The 15,431-nt window shown below is 41.6% G+C and overlaps 1 pseudogene; it reads left to right on the forward strand.

The window, feature by feature from the left end:
• LOC112069249 (solute carrier family 26 member 6-like) overlaps positions 1–13,266 on the forward strand; it is a 29,467-nt pseudogene extending 16,201 nt beyond the window's left edge.
• Positions 13,267–15,431: the final 2,165 nt, after the last annotated feature.

The following is a 15,431-nucleotide window of genomic DNA, read 5'->3' on the forward strand; positions in this document are numbered from 1 at the left end:
AAACTTATCAGTGTTTTCATCTAGGAAATGACATGTTTCGACATTGCACACATGGTCATATAAAGTAATTGCCTTTCACAATAAAATGCAGAGTTCCACTGCTTTACATTGTGTTTGGCCAATACAGTACTCTAAATATGCCAATTACTTAGCAGACACTTTTGTCCAAGTGACAACATTTTTGGTATGTGACACAGTCGGAATCACCCAGTACTCTGGTGTGTGAACTCTGTGTCTAGTGCCATGCTCTTACAAACTGATCCATGTACAGGACTACTACAATACATAAGTACAATACATTACTGTAAATACAATACATCATTACAATACAGGTGAAAGATTTATGATTGCCATCCCATGAGCGTACCACCTCATGGATGAGGCATGCAACGATTTCAGTGGTTGTGTGGTGAACAAACAAAATTAATGCACAATGAAGGGTTTTGAATGCAAGACTGTCCATGTTACAAGTGTTACCAGTTTGGAGCTTTGTACTTAGAGTTTTGGTAATCATCACATACTTTTGAAATAAAACCAGCAAAAAACAGAACTGTAATATGATTAGGTGGGTGTGAGTGGGTTATTCAACAGTGGTTTTAAACAGTTTTAGTGACCATCTATTGAAGTCCCCTGTTTGTGTGTTGGTTTGTCCCACAGGCAAAAGAGATACCAGGTATCACTATCTTCCGTTCCTCCACACAATGTACTATACCAACGCTCAGCTATACCTGGATGCACTGCAGGAGAAGGTATACACCCACACCATCAAACACAGAAAATCTGCATTTTAACATACTTAAAACAATTCTAAAGAAAATGATTTGATGATGAAATATGAAAATTATAATGAAAATTATAATAAAATATTTACCAATATAAACTAAAGTAAAAAAATAATAAAAGTAACACAGATAACTAACATAATGAGCGATATACAGGGGTACCAGTACCAAGTCAGTGTGCGGGGGTCCAGGTTAGAGGTCAATTGTCGTGTAGGTAGGGGTGAAGTGACTATGCATAGATAATTAACAGCGCAGCAGCTGTACAAACAAATGAGGGGGGGAGTCAATGTAATAGTCCGGTGGCCATTTGATTAATTGTTCAATAGTCTTATGGCTTGGGGTATGTCCCATTGGTAGAAATTGAAACGTAGGTCATCAATTTCATTTTCCAATGATTGCATGTTAGCAAGTAGTTGATGGCAGTGGGAGTTTACTCGCTCGCCTACGGATTCTCAAAAAGGCAGCCCGATCTGCGTCCTCTTTTCTCCGTTTTTTCATCACGCAATGACGGGGATCTGGGCCTGTTCCCGGGAGAGTATTATATCTTTCTCATCGTTAAAGGAAAAGATTCTTCCAGTTCGTGTTGAGTAATCCCAGTTCTGATGTCCAGAAGTTATTTTCGTTCATAGAGACGGTAGAGCACATCGATATGAATCATCCAGGGTCTTGATATTATATACAGACCATAAGCAAGTATCCTAGTGCTTAAGAGGTGAGGCAAGTAATCAAAAGTTTGCTGGTTTGAATCCCAGATCAAACTTGGTAAAAAATCTTACGATGTGCTCATGAGCAAGGCATGGAACCCTATTGATCCTGTAAGTCACTCTGGATAAGAATGTCTGCTAAATGAGTTAAATGCACACTTAAGACAAAGGAGATGATTGTGGACTACACGAAAAAGAGGACGCGACACCCCCATTCTCATTGACAGGGTTGTAGTGGAGCAGGTTGAGAGCTTCAAGTTCCTTGGTGTTCACATCACCAACAAACTAACATGGTCCAAGCATACCATAACAGCTGTGAAGCGGGCACGACAAAACCTATTCCCCCTCGAGGAGACTAAAAAGTTTTTGCGTGGGTCGTCAGATCGCACCTGCACCATCGAGAGCATCCTGACTGGTTGCATCATGCCTGGTATTGCAACTGCTCAGCCTCCGACCTCAAAGCACGACCGAGGGTAGTGTGTACAGCACAGTACATCCCTGGGACCAAGCTTCTTGCCAACCTTGACCTCTATACCAGGTGTTGTCAGAGGAAGGCCCTAAAATTGTCAAAGACTCAGCCACCCTAATCATAGACTGTTCTCCCTGCGACCACACGGCAAACGCTACCGGAGTTCCAAGTCTATGTCCAAGAGGATTCTAAACAGTTCTACCCCAACCATAAGACTTCTGAGATCAGTCAATGGCTACCCAGACGATTCGCATTTCCCCCCCTCCCCATCTCCACACCACTGCCACTCTCTGTTGTCATCTATGTCACTTTATTAACTCTACCTACTTGTACTTACTACCTCAACTAACCGGTGCCCCGAACATTGACTCTGTACCGGCACCCCCTGATATACAGTTGAAGTCGGAAGTTACAAAAACCTTGGCCAATACATTTAAACTCAGTTTTCACAATTCCTGACATTTAATCCTAGTAAAAATTCTCTGTCTTAGGTCAGTTAGGATCACCACTTTATTTTAAGAATGTGAAATGTCAGAATAATAGTAGAGAGAATTATTTATTTCAGCTTTTATTTCTTTCATCACATTCCCAGTGGGTCAGAAGTTTACATACACTCATTAGTTTGTAGCATTGCCTTTAAATTGTTTAACTTGCGTCAAACGTTTCAGGTAGACTTCCACAAGCTTCTCACAATAAGTTGCGTGAATATTGGCCCATTCCACCTGACAGAGCTGGTGTAACTGAGTCAGGTGTGTAGGCCTCCTTGCCCGCACTGTAATGGCAGATTTCCTCCTCTTCGTCTGAAGAGGAGGTGTAGGGATCGGACAGAATGGAAAGTGTCCATAATTTATTATAAACTTAACTGAACACTACAATGAAACAAATTAACAAATAGAATCCAACCGAAAACAGTCCCGTGTGGCACGAATACTGACACGAAAGACTAACACCCACAAACACACACGTGAACCCCGGCTGCCTAAGTATGATTCTCAATCAGGGACAACGATTGACAGCTACCTCTGATTGAGAATCATACCAGGCCGAACGCACAAAACCCCAACATAGAAAACAACACATAGACAACCCACCCAACTCACGCCCTGACCATACTAAATAAATACAAAACAAGAGAAAACAGGTCAGGAACGTGACACGCACATGCTTTTTCAGTTCTGCTCACAAATGTTCTATAGGATTGAGTTTTTTTATTTCACCTTTATTTAACCAGGTAGGCTAGTTGAGAACAAGTTCTCATTTACAACTGCGACCTGGCCAGGATAAAGCAAAGCAGTGCGACACAAACAACAAACAGAGTTACACATTGAATAAACATGCGTACAGTCAATAACACAATAGAAAATAGAAAGTCTATATATAGTGTGTGCAAATGGCGTGAGGAGGTAAGGCAATAAATAGGCCATGGTAGCAAGTAATTACAATTTAGCAAATTAACACTGGAGTGACAGAAGTGCAGATGATAATGTGCAAGTAGAAATACTGGTGTGCAAAAGAGCAGAAAAGTTCATAAAATGTATATGGGGATGAGGTAGGTAGATTGGGTGGGCTATTTACAGATGGGCTATGTACAGCTGCAGCGATCGGTTAGCTGCTGGGATAGCTGATGTTTACAGTTAGTGAGGGAACTATAAGTCTCCAGCTTCAGCGATTTTTGCAATTCGTTCCAGTCATTGGCAGCAGAGAACGGGAAGGAAAGGCGGCCAAAGAGGTGTTGGCTTTGGGGATGACCAGTGAGATATACCTGCTGGAACGCGTGCTACGGGTGGATGTTATGGTGACCAGTGAGCTGAGATAAGGCGGAGCTTTACCTAGCAAAGACTTATAGATGACCTGGAGCCAGGGGGTCTGGCAACGAATATGTAGCGAGGGCGACATCATTAATAAATACAGAGAAAAGAGTTGGCCCGAGAATTGAACCCTGTGGTACCCCATAGAGACTGTCAAAGGTCCGGACAACAGTCCCTCCGATTTGACACACTGAACTCTGAGAAGTAGTGGGTGAACCAGGCTGTTGAGTCTGCCGATAAGAATACGGTGATTGACAGAGTCGAAAGCCTGGGTCAGGTCGATGAAGACGGCTACACAGTACAATCTTTTATTGATGGGAGTTATATCGTTTAGTATCTTCAGCGTGCTGAGGTGCACCCGTGACCAGCTCTGAAACCGGATTGCACAGAGGAGAAGGTACAGTGGGATTCGAAATGGTCAGTGATCTGTTAATTAACATGGCTTTCGAAGACTTTAGAAAGGCAGGGCAGGATGGATATAGGTCTATAACAGTTTGGGTCTAGAGTGTCACCCCCTTTGAAGAGGGGGATGACCGCGGCAGCTTTCCAATCTTTAGGGATCTCGGACGATATGAAAGAGGTTGAACAGACTGGTAATAGGGGTTGCAACAATGGCGGCGGATAATTTTAGAAAGAGAGGGTCCAGATTAACTAGCCCAGCTGATTTGTACTGATCCAGGTTTTTCAGCTCTTTCAGAACATCTGCTATGTGGGTGAAGGAGATGCTGTTTAGGCTTGGGCATGTAGCTGCGGGGGGGTGCAGAGATGTTGGCCGGTGCAGGGGTAACCAGGAGGAAAGCATTGCCAGCCGTAGAGAAATGCTTATTGAAATTCTTGATTATCGTGGATTTATCGGTGGTGATAGTGTTACCTATGCACAGTGCAGTGGGCAGCTGGGAGGAGGTGCTCTTGTTCTCCATGGACTTTAGTGTCCCAGAACTTTTTGGAGTTAAAGCTACAGGATGCAAGTTTCTGTTTGAAAATGCTAGCCTTTGCTTTCCTGACTGATTGCGTGTATTGGTTCCTGACTTCCCTGAACATTTGCATATCGCGGGGACTATTCGATGCTATTGCAGTCCGCCACAGGATGTTTTTGTGTTGGTTGAGGGCAGTCAGGTCTGGAGTGAACCAAGGGCTATATCTGTTCTTAGTTTTACATTTTTTGAAAGGGGCATGCTTATTTAAGATAGTAAGGAAATTACTTTTAAAGAACAACCAGGCATCCTCGACTGATGGGATGAGGTCAATATCCTTTCAGGATCCCCGAGCCAGATCGATTAGAAAGGCTTGCTCGGAGAAGGTATTGCGCTTATAATTTCCACTGTGAAAATAGCACAAATATTACCTGACACACCCCTGTCGTTGAACATGTTTTATTAGCAATTGTGGGTGTGTGCGGATGAACAAAAAGCTGACCCACGCATCACTAGTGTTTGTGTGTCATTCTCTCAATAGCCCTCTTTCTCTGAATTGCTTTCTCTCATTATCTCAAGCGCATCGTTTCATTTTCTTACACAGAGTGGAATTGACATTGGAATGCTGCTGATGAAAAAGAAGAAAAGAGAGACTGAAGAAAAGAGGAAAGACAAGAAAGAAAAAAACAAAGCTAAAAAAGAGGCAAAAAAGGTATTATACACACACGTCCAACACACCACTGTTCAAATGGTTGGGGTCACTTGCTTCTACACCTGCATCGCTTGCTGTTTGGGTTTTAGGCTGGGTTTCTGTACAGCACTTTGAGATATCAGCTGATGTACGAAGGGCTACATGAATACATTTGATTTGAATTGACTTAGAAATGTCCTTGTTTTTGAAAGAAGTGGACAAGTACATTAGAGTGTCTAGTTTGAGAAAAAGACACCTCACAAGTCCTCAACTGGCAGCTTCATTAAATAGTACCCGCAAAACACCGGTCTCAACGTCAACAGTGAAGAGGCGACTCCGGGATGCTGACAATGGGACCAACCTGATATGGTTGGACCAATTCTTTGCAGAGTTGCAATGAAAAATCCATATCTCAGACTGGCCAATAAAAATAAAAGATTAAAGATGGGCAAAAGAACACAGACACTGGACAGAGGAACTCTGCCTAGAAGGTCAGCATCCCGGAGTCGCCTCTTCACTGTTGACGTTGAGACTGGTGTTTTGCGGGTACTATTTAATGAAGTTAGTTTCTAGGCTGTTTCTCGCATGGAATAGCCTTCATTTCTCAGAACAAGAATAGACTGACGAGTTTCAGAAGAAAGGTCTTTGTTTCTGGCAATTTTGAGCCTGTAATCGAACCCACAAATGCTGATGCTCCAGATACTCAACTAATCTAAAGAAGGACAGTTTTATTGCTTCTTTAATCAGGACAAACAGTTTTCAGCTGTGCTAACATAATTGCAAAAGGGTTTTCTAATAATCAATTAGCTTTTTAAAATGATGAACTTGGATTAGCTAACACAACGTGCCAATGGAACACAGGAGTGATGGTTGCTGATAATGGGCCTCTGTGCGCCTATGTAGATATTCCATTAAAAATCAGTCGTTTACAGCTACAATAGTCATTTACAACATGAACAATGTCTACACTGTATTTCTGATCAATTTGATGTTATTTGTATGGTCAAAATATTGGCTTTTCTTTCAACAACAAAGTGACCCCAAACTTTTGAATGGTAGTGTAGGATTAACACACACACAAAACTTGCACTGTTAGTGACCTTATTTCTCTTCCCTTCCCAGAATGGTGTGAATGGATGCCTACCCAACAATACAGTCCATCCAGAGGACAAGGGGGATGAAGAGAAAGGTTCCCCAGACCTGAAATTGAACCAGACAGCCATTGCCCTAGTTGACCGACCCATCAATGGACAGGTGTGTAGTGTGATGTATTACAGTATAGTAGGCATTTAAGCAAAACAATTGTGTAGATGTATGTACCCTGAAAAGATTCAGATATGGAGCCACACCAGAGTCGGCCCCTGGGGGTGTGGCAGTCATTTTTCAAAATGGCAGCATATGGCAACAATATTTTACATTTTAAACAGATTGTTTTGAGAGAAACACACCAAATCTGGCCCAGAGGTAGATTTATGTAGTTTGAAAATATTTACATATGGAGCCACCACACATTTGGCACCTGGGGGCCATGGTGGCCATCTTACAAATGGCCACTGTCGGTAATAAAATGTTACAGTACCGAAGGCCTTTTTTTAGATACACTTACAGAAGGTGCCATATAGGTAGATTCCTAGGGGCATGCAGGTGGGGCAACCCAGCTATATTGTATATAAAGAGTTCTACATTATTATTATTATGAGATTATTCTATGGAGGCTGTGCTTTGTCTGTGTGTATATGTATGAATATTTGTGTTTTTGATGTTTCATCTTTGACATTTGTTTCTAAACCTTTCCCGTGGGAATTTAWAAAAAAGGTGGGAAKGAAATAGTGCTGGGGAGTTAAATTATTGACAGGCTGGCTGTGCAATCTCGCTGTTCTACTGGTCACTCTTGTGGCGGTCGATGGGCTTGTCGGCCCGGGTGGCTTGGGCTGGTGGCAAGTGTCTTGGACCCTTCTATTCCTGACCAGTGTCATATGTGTCAGGACCCGGTGAGAGAAACAGTCACTAATAGTCGGCAGAACCCAGAAGATGAGGCAGACTCAGCAGTACTAGAAATGGTGGTTTAATAAAAGGACAAGATCTTCAGGCAAAGAATATAAATCCACCACGTCCAAAAATAAAGCCAAGAGGCACAAAATGGATATCCTCCAAAATACAAAGAAACTCCACAAAGTGGTAAAAACAGCAGGGAAAAACAAACCTCAAAAGACTACTCAAAAATACACAAGCACTAAACCAGAGAACCTCTGGAAAATCCAATAAGAGAAATATGTTCACAACAAGGCTGGGGCTGGGTGCTAACATACAAACACTGAGCAAAGAACTGAGGAACACACAGGGTTTAAATACTAACAAGGGAACGACACACAGGTGCAAACAATAATTAGAGCAAGGAAAAAACAAAAGGTACAAAAAAGGTGCAATGGGGACATCTAGTGACCAAAACCTGAACAGTCCTGGCCAAAACCTGACAATATGGTTGGACCCATTCTGGTATGTGTGTGCATGGGGGTGTGTGTGGGGGGCGGTGTGTGTGAGTCTGCTTGTCCGCACGCATAAACATGGACTGAGTATGCTCGAGGGTAATGTAGCTCCCTGTATCTTTGTGGCAGCCGTCTTACAAAATGCATTAGACCCCAATTAGGCTAGATGTTATACTGTATGTTATAGTGAAGAGACCCTTGTGTGCATCTCCTAACATTTTTGTAACATGCCTGCCATTGGTTGATATACAGCATTGGTTGATGTGCAGCATACACTTGAATACAGAGATTCAGGGCAGGTCCAAGGCCAKGAGTTTATTTTGATTAGTAGCCACTAGTAAATTAGCTGGTTAGTGTCATGGCTTTGATGCTGTACTCATCTCTTTCTATTCTGTGTATGGCTCCACTGACCCAGTCATTATTTTTKAATGATGATTTTAGATGTCCCTGAGTGTGCCTGAAATACACCTTTACCTGATGCAGTCTCATATCAACAGTTACCAGCAAAATCCATGTCAGACTAAGCTCTGTTATAGACTTTAATTTCTTCCAATTGCAGTCCATTATAATCAGCTGGAATTAGAAAAACTGGTTGAAATTCAAATATTTTGCTCGACAGGCACATTTCTGACTGAAACACAACCTGAGATAATAGTTCACTATTCCACCTCATTGGCTGGGATATTTTTCCAAAGTAGCTTTAGTGGCCATTTGTTAAATACCTCATGTGGTAGGACGTGAACCCCGGTCTCCCGCTCCGGGACCAAACGTCTTAACCAGTAATCCAAAATATTATTCTGTGTTTGGCCGAGGGTGGTTTTATGTGTGTGTTTTAACTCACCTCCACTGCATTCATCTCAGAAAATGTATTTATTCTACAATTTGGCCTACTGTAATATACTGTGTTACTGATACAGTTTTTGGTTTTCAGGTGATCCAGGGCAAAAAGTATAGGCCAAAAATACATAAAAGAAGTATAGGCAATAACTTTTTGTAGATTAAAGGTTAGTAAAGTAGTGGTACAGTCTGCAACCTTTTAGTAAAATGTCTGTCACGATCCAAGGGCCAGATCTATGATGGGTCTATATCTAAATCTTTTCAGGGTACATGCATCTTCCTCTGTGCCAAATTTGGTGTGTTTATCTAACATTGTATTACTGACAGTGGCCTTTTTGTAAGATGGCCGCCACAGCCCCCAGGGTCCAATCAATCAATCACATGTATGTATAGAGCCCTTACATCAGCTGATGTCACAAAGTGTTGTACAGAAACCCAGCCTAAAACCCCAAACAGCAAGCAATGCAGGTGTAGAAGCACGGTGTTTAAGGAAAAACTCCCTAGAAAGGCCGAAACCTAGAGAGGAACCAGGCTATGAGGGGTGGCCAGTGGTCTTCTGGTCACCAACTTACTATCCTGAGACAAGACCGAGGATAGCCCACGAAGATCTCCCCCACGGAACRAACCCAAGAGGGGGGCGTCAACCAGGACAAGAAGATCACGTCTGTGACTCAACCCACTCAAGTGACGCACCCCTCCTACTGATGGCATGGAAGAGCATCACTATGCCAGTGACTMTGTAATAGGGTTTGAGGCAGAGAATCCCAGTGGAGAGAGGGAAACCGGCCAAGCAGAGACAGCAAGGGCGGTTCGTTGCTCCAGTGCCTTTCCRTTCACCTTCACACTCCTGGGGCAAACTAGACCTACTGAAGAAATTAGTCTTAAATAAAGACTAAAAGGTCGACACCGAGTCTGCTTCTCTCACATGGATAGGCAGACACTTTCATAAAAATGGAGCTCTATAGGAGAAAGTCCTGCCTCCAGCTGTTTGCTTAGAAATTCTAGGGACAGTAAGGAGGCCTGCGTCTTGTGACTGTAGCGTACGTGTAGGTATGTWMAGCAGGACCAAATCGTAAAGATAGGTAGGAGCAAGCCCATGTATTGCTTTGTAGGTTAGCAGTAAAACCTTGAAATCAGCCCTAGCCTTAACAGGAAGCCAGTGTAGAGAGGCTAGCACTGGGGTAATATGATACAATTTTGGGGTTCCAGTCTAGATTCTTGCTGCCGTTTAAGCACTAACTGAGGTTTATTTTGTGCTTTATCTGGGTTATCGGAAGTAGAGCATTGCAGTAGTCTAACCTAGAAGTGACAAATGCATGGATTCATTTTCCTGCATCAATTTTGGACAGAAAGTTTCAGATTATTGCAATGTTACGAAGTCCAAGTCTATGGTGGCTCCATATCTAATTTTTTTCATGCTAGATAAATCGGTGTTTTTCTCAAAATAGACCTTCTGAATTGTAAAATAGTGTTATCGTATTTGGCTATTTTAAAAAATTGCTGCCACGTTCCCCCATGGGCCAAATCTAGGGTGGCTCCATATCGAAATCTTTTCAGTTTACATAAATCTACCGCATAAATCTATCGCATAAATCTACCTAGGTGCAACCTCCAGGTGCACCTAGGCTAGCCCATAATGCTTTTGAAATGTGTATTTTATCAGAGCAGAGTAAAGATTGAAACTCTGTCTCTCTGTCAATCTAAGGTGAACTGGGCCTTTGAGCAGCAAGGTAACGGGTTCGACCAGGACTCTAAAACTGGTATTCATGGCGATGATCACATAACCCAGACGTCCAGTACCGGAGGAGAAGGAGAGATGGGGAGGAGCTCCGTCAACGACACACACACCATCATCCTGGACCTATCCACAACCAACTTTGCTGACACGGCCACTGTGAAGACGCTGAAAAACGTATGAGTGTGTGTGCTTTGAACAATGGTGATGAAGGAGTGGGGTTTGAGTGCCAAAGGGATAGAGAGGAGACAAGGAAAGTGAGAGAGAGAGAGAAATAGGTTAGGTTAACAGATGTTTTCAGAAATGTGTTATTATTAGTTTAGTCTCTTATTAGTCTCTTATGTAACATAGTTTGCAGTCGTTCTCCTGTGTGGCCTTGAGCTCAAAACAAACAAAGGTCTTGTGTTCTGTGAGTTGGCAGGCCTAAATTATATTTGTACCCTATGTACATAAAAGAGGCACAGATAGAAAGAGGAGGTGGAAATGAASAGGGATGGAAGAGAAAAACAAGATAAATCAAATTGTGTAACAAACGGTGTAACAAAAACAGTCCCTGAGAGAAACATGGACTTCTTTTTTGACCTTCTCTGTCTCTCACTTTCTTTTTTTGCAGATATTCCTAAACTACAGAAAGATCGACATTGACATTTATTTAACTGGATGCCAAGGTGAGTATGTGTCAGTGGAGGCTACTCAGAGGAGGAAGGGGAGGACTATCCTCTTCAGTGAAATTCTGCGAAAAAAAATAGTCAAACATATAACATAAACTATACTAAATATATTCACGTCACCAAATCATTTATTAAAMCACAATGTTTTGCAATGAAGGTCTACAGTATATTCAACAGCACTCTGTAGCGTAGCACCGTAGTTTCCGTCCTCCTCTGGGTACATTGACTTCAATACAAAACCTAGGAGGCATGTGGTTCTCACCCTTTCCATTGACGTACACAGTAATTATGACAACTTCCGGAGGACATCCTCCAACCTATCAGAGTTCTTGCAGTATGAACTGACATGTTGTCCAGAGAATGAAGGTAGTACTGAAAGCTACAGCTACAGCTAGCTAGCAGTGCATGTAGGCTGTGTGTAGAGGTTAGTGGTTATTATATTAAGGTTTGGCTTGGAAAGATTTTATCGCCTGGTTTTAGATAGCTGATGTGTTGTTACTGAAGTCCACATGCGAAGGGAAAAGGTGAGAGGAGGAAAGCGCGTAGATGCGAAAAGGAATTATACAACGATCAAAAGAGATCATGCTGTTTGTATGTGGCTGATAAGAAATTTAAACGTGTTTGCTTTTGATCAGGGGTTGTATTCATTCCACCAATTCTGTTGAAAAATGTTTCTTAAACGGAAGCAAACAGAGAAACATTTATTTGATGTATAAAATTTTACCAGCTTTGTTGACTGAGAACACATTCTCATTTACAGCAACGACCTGGGGAATAGTTAAAGAGAAGAGGAGGGAGGATGAATGAGCCAATTGTAAACATAACTGAATTTGTCCAATAAAAACTATCATTTGCAACTGTTGGACTAATGATTACGCTCCAGATCAGCTAGACGCTGGAAAGAGTGTGTAAGGCGGTATAGAATGTCTTTTACCTTGTTTACTAAAATTTCTCTCAACCTGTGCACCTACATTGTAAACGTTCATTCATATGCTAGGTTGTATCAACCCCATGATGGGTATAGGAAACATTTGAGTATCATGTAGTAGCCTAAAACTATCGATGTTACGTTTCGCTGGGTGAATGGAATATGAATGACCGTCATCCAATATGCTGTAATAGAAATACTGTAAGGCCATGCTCATAAAAAAATAATCGCCATCCCTCTTCTTAAACGGCCCCTACCGCCACTGGTATGTGTGGTAATTCAGGCTCGTCACTCTGGCCTTAGCTTGTGTTGTCTGTGTGTGTGTYTGTGGTTCACGTGTGTATTGTCTAACCTGGTTTGTCTTTCCTCCAGTCTGTGTGGTGGAGCAGTTATYGAGTGCAGGCTTCTTCTCTGAGTCCATCCCTAAGAGCTGTGTGTTCACTACGATCCACGAYGCGGTGCTWCACAGCCTCCGACTGCATGGGGCCTCAGACGTACCCATCATCTATGAGTATGCTCTGGTGAGTGGAGCGGACTTTATGAGCTACTTTCTTGTTATTATTTCTTAGGAATGGATTCAKTCAYATAGTCACAGAATCATATCTTATGTTCCTTCTGACACTTCTGATATCTCCTCTTCTATTAGGACCTGACCTGCACTACCAAGATGTAACCAACAGAGGTCACTTTGCTCCTCTTCCACTCCACCTCCCTTCTACTCCGCCTTCCTCCTTCTCCTCCTCTCGTCACACCGCCTTCCGCTGCCTGGCTTCCCATTGGTTCCCCTCAACTCTTCCCTCTCTGTGAAAGAGAATGCACCACCCCTGTGTGTGTGTGTGTGTGTGTGGCCGGTTGGCCCAAGGCAGTTCCCCAATCATGTAATGTTTAAAAAACACAAAATACTTCCCCGAAATAAAACTATAATACTCCCCAAATTATTTGTCAGCCACCTGAGATGTGTAGTCTAGTTAGCAGTTCTCTTCACTTCCCCCATAACCATCTCCCTCATCATATTTAATCCATTCCTCCTGTGGCCAGTGTGACCCAGMCAGTAGTATGTCCTGTACCTCAGGGGCCTTCTCCGATATATATACACGTATACACACACAGTACCAGTCACAAGTTTGGACACACCTACTCRTTCCAGGCTTTTTCTTAATTTTTACTATTTTCTACATTGTAGAATAATAGTTAAGACATCAAAACTATGAAATAACATATAGGGAATCATGTAGTAACCAWTTTTTTTTTAAACAAATCGAAATATATTTTACATTTKAATTTCTTCAAAGTAGCCACCCTTTGCCTTGATGGCACACTCTTGGCATTCTCTCAACCAGCTTCATGAGGTAGTCACCTGGAATGCATTTCAATTAACAGTTGTGCCTTGTTAAAAGTTWATTTATTTATTTCATTCTTCATACATTTGATCCAATCAGTTGTGTTGTAAAAAATAAAGAAAAACCCTTGAATGAGTAAGTGTGTCCAAACTTTAGACTGGTACTGTATATATAAATATAACACCCTTGCCTTTCATGAACTAACACTCACACTTGCCTTTTTCCCCCTTCTAGCACTGACTTTGCTGATGGATGAGGATGGATGATTGAGGAAAAATGTACTTACTATGACTGAGATATGTGGTTGTCCCACCTAGCTATCTTAAGATGAATGCACTAACGGTCAGTTGCTCTGTATAAGAGTGTCTGCTAAATGACTAAAATGTTCATGTAAATTACAATTGCTTTAATAAAATTAGCTCTAGCTAAGTCCTCTGTCTCTCATAGGCTAGGGTTATATGGTTTCATTGCCAAGGGGAAAACATACAATGGGTTATTTCTTAAGCCTCACTGCTGATAATGTAATCATAATGATCATAATCATAATCATTTCCTAAAACAGAAACATGTTCAATATCCACTGARTGAGTATGARTAGCAGCTACTCACTCTGTTATCCAAAGGTGTTTCTATCATATCACTGACAACTTTCRCATTTTAGTTAATTAGCAACTACTTACTACATGTTAGCTACTTTGCAACARCATAGCATCCTTCCCCTAACCCCTAGCCTAGCTAACGTTATCCACCTAGCTAACGTAAGCCACAACAAATTGGAATTCKTAACATATCATACAGTCCAGGTTGGCATCACATAGCCTTGAGCCACATCTATACRTCATATATTTCATGGTCAAATCAATGCCAAAGGGAGTATAGTTCTCCCCTAGTTTGAACACTGTTATAGAGCTAATCTCGTTGTATCTTTCTGTATTTTTCTAAAGAGGATGTGAATAATTCATGTTAATGTGCATTTTGAACATTTTACTAAATTGTTCATTTCCTGATCTAAGTTAATCTACTTTGAATACATTGAATACGATTTGTAATTTTCTAGCATTGATCGAACACACTCCAATATCTTAAAGTAAAAATTATTGTTTCTGAGTACATGGCTAAATAAAATCAGCAGATCTATTGTGTGATTTATTGTGTGTATCTGTTTCATATTCAGCACTTGTATGATTGAATACACTTCTGAAGCATAGCTGCACTCTTTATTCTCCAAAATAATATCCTACACATTTCATCATGAGTTACACATTGCAAACTAGGTGAAACATCTGTTGTTGTGTCCTTGAGCAAGGCTTTTACCCAAATTGCTCCTGCAGTTGCTCTGGATATGAGTGTCTGCTAAATGACTAAAATGTACATGTAAATGTTTTAGCCTGGTCCCAGATCATATCTTTATGTGCTTTAAACATATCTCCTGACTAATCATGACATGTAGTTGGTTCAAGACCATACCGATCTGAGACCAGGCTATGAATGTGTGACTCTCTGATAGTAACCGTCAGTGATTGAGCTTTGAGAGTATCTGCAAATACATATATTTGTTTAAGTGATAATACCCTCAAAGCTGGAGTTTGGAGGATATATTTGCACGGGTGTCAGGGGCCAGTCAACCGTGCCAATATGTCCTCCAAACACCAGCTTCGAGGKCATTATCACTCTTATACAACGGGTGACCAACATATTCAAATAATGATTGAGATATTTTCTTTAATTTATTCATTCCGCTTCATCCTTCAATAAGATATTGTCCCGACACAAGTCTGGAGTTGCTACCCAAGCCAACTGGTTGCTCGTTCTATCGGTTCGGTTGCCAGAGACACAACCCAGTCGTTCAGTCTTGTTGTTCTGTATCTATGGACGCGACCCAGTCGTTTGTTCTAAATGTTCCATTGCCATACTGGCTGGCAACGTTCTTATGCCTTGCTTGCTAGCTAAACAACTATGGCTAACTTAGTCACGTCAAAAAGTGCAGCCAGAATAACAGCAAAGTAGCCACACCTGCATATTTTTAAACTGTTTTCTAGGGACATTTATTTGGATACATCCATAAC

The sequence above is a fragment of the Salvelinus sp. IW2-2015 genome, unplaced genomic scaffold (assembly GCF_002910315.2).
Source record: "Salvelinus sp. IW2-2015 unplaced genomic scaffold, ASM291031v2 Un_scaffold948, whole genome shotgun sequence".
Taxonomy (NCBI): Eukaryota; Metazoa; Chordata; class Actinopteri; order Salmoniformes; family Salmonidae; genus Salvelinus; species Salvelinus sp. IW2-2015.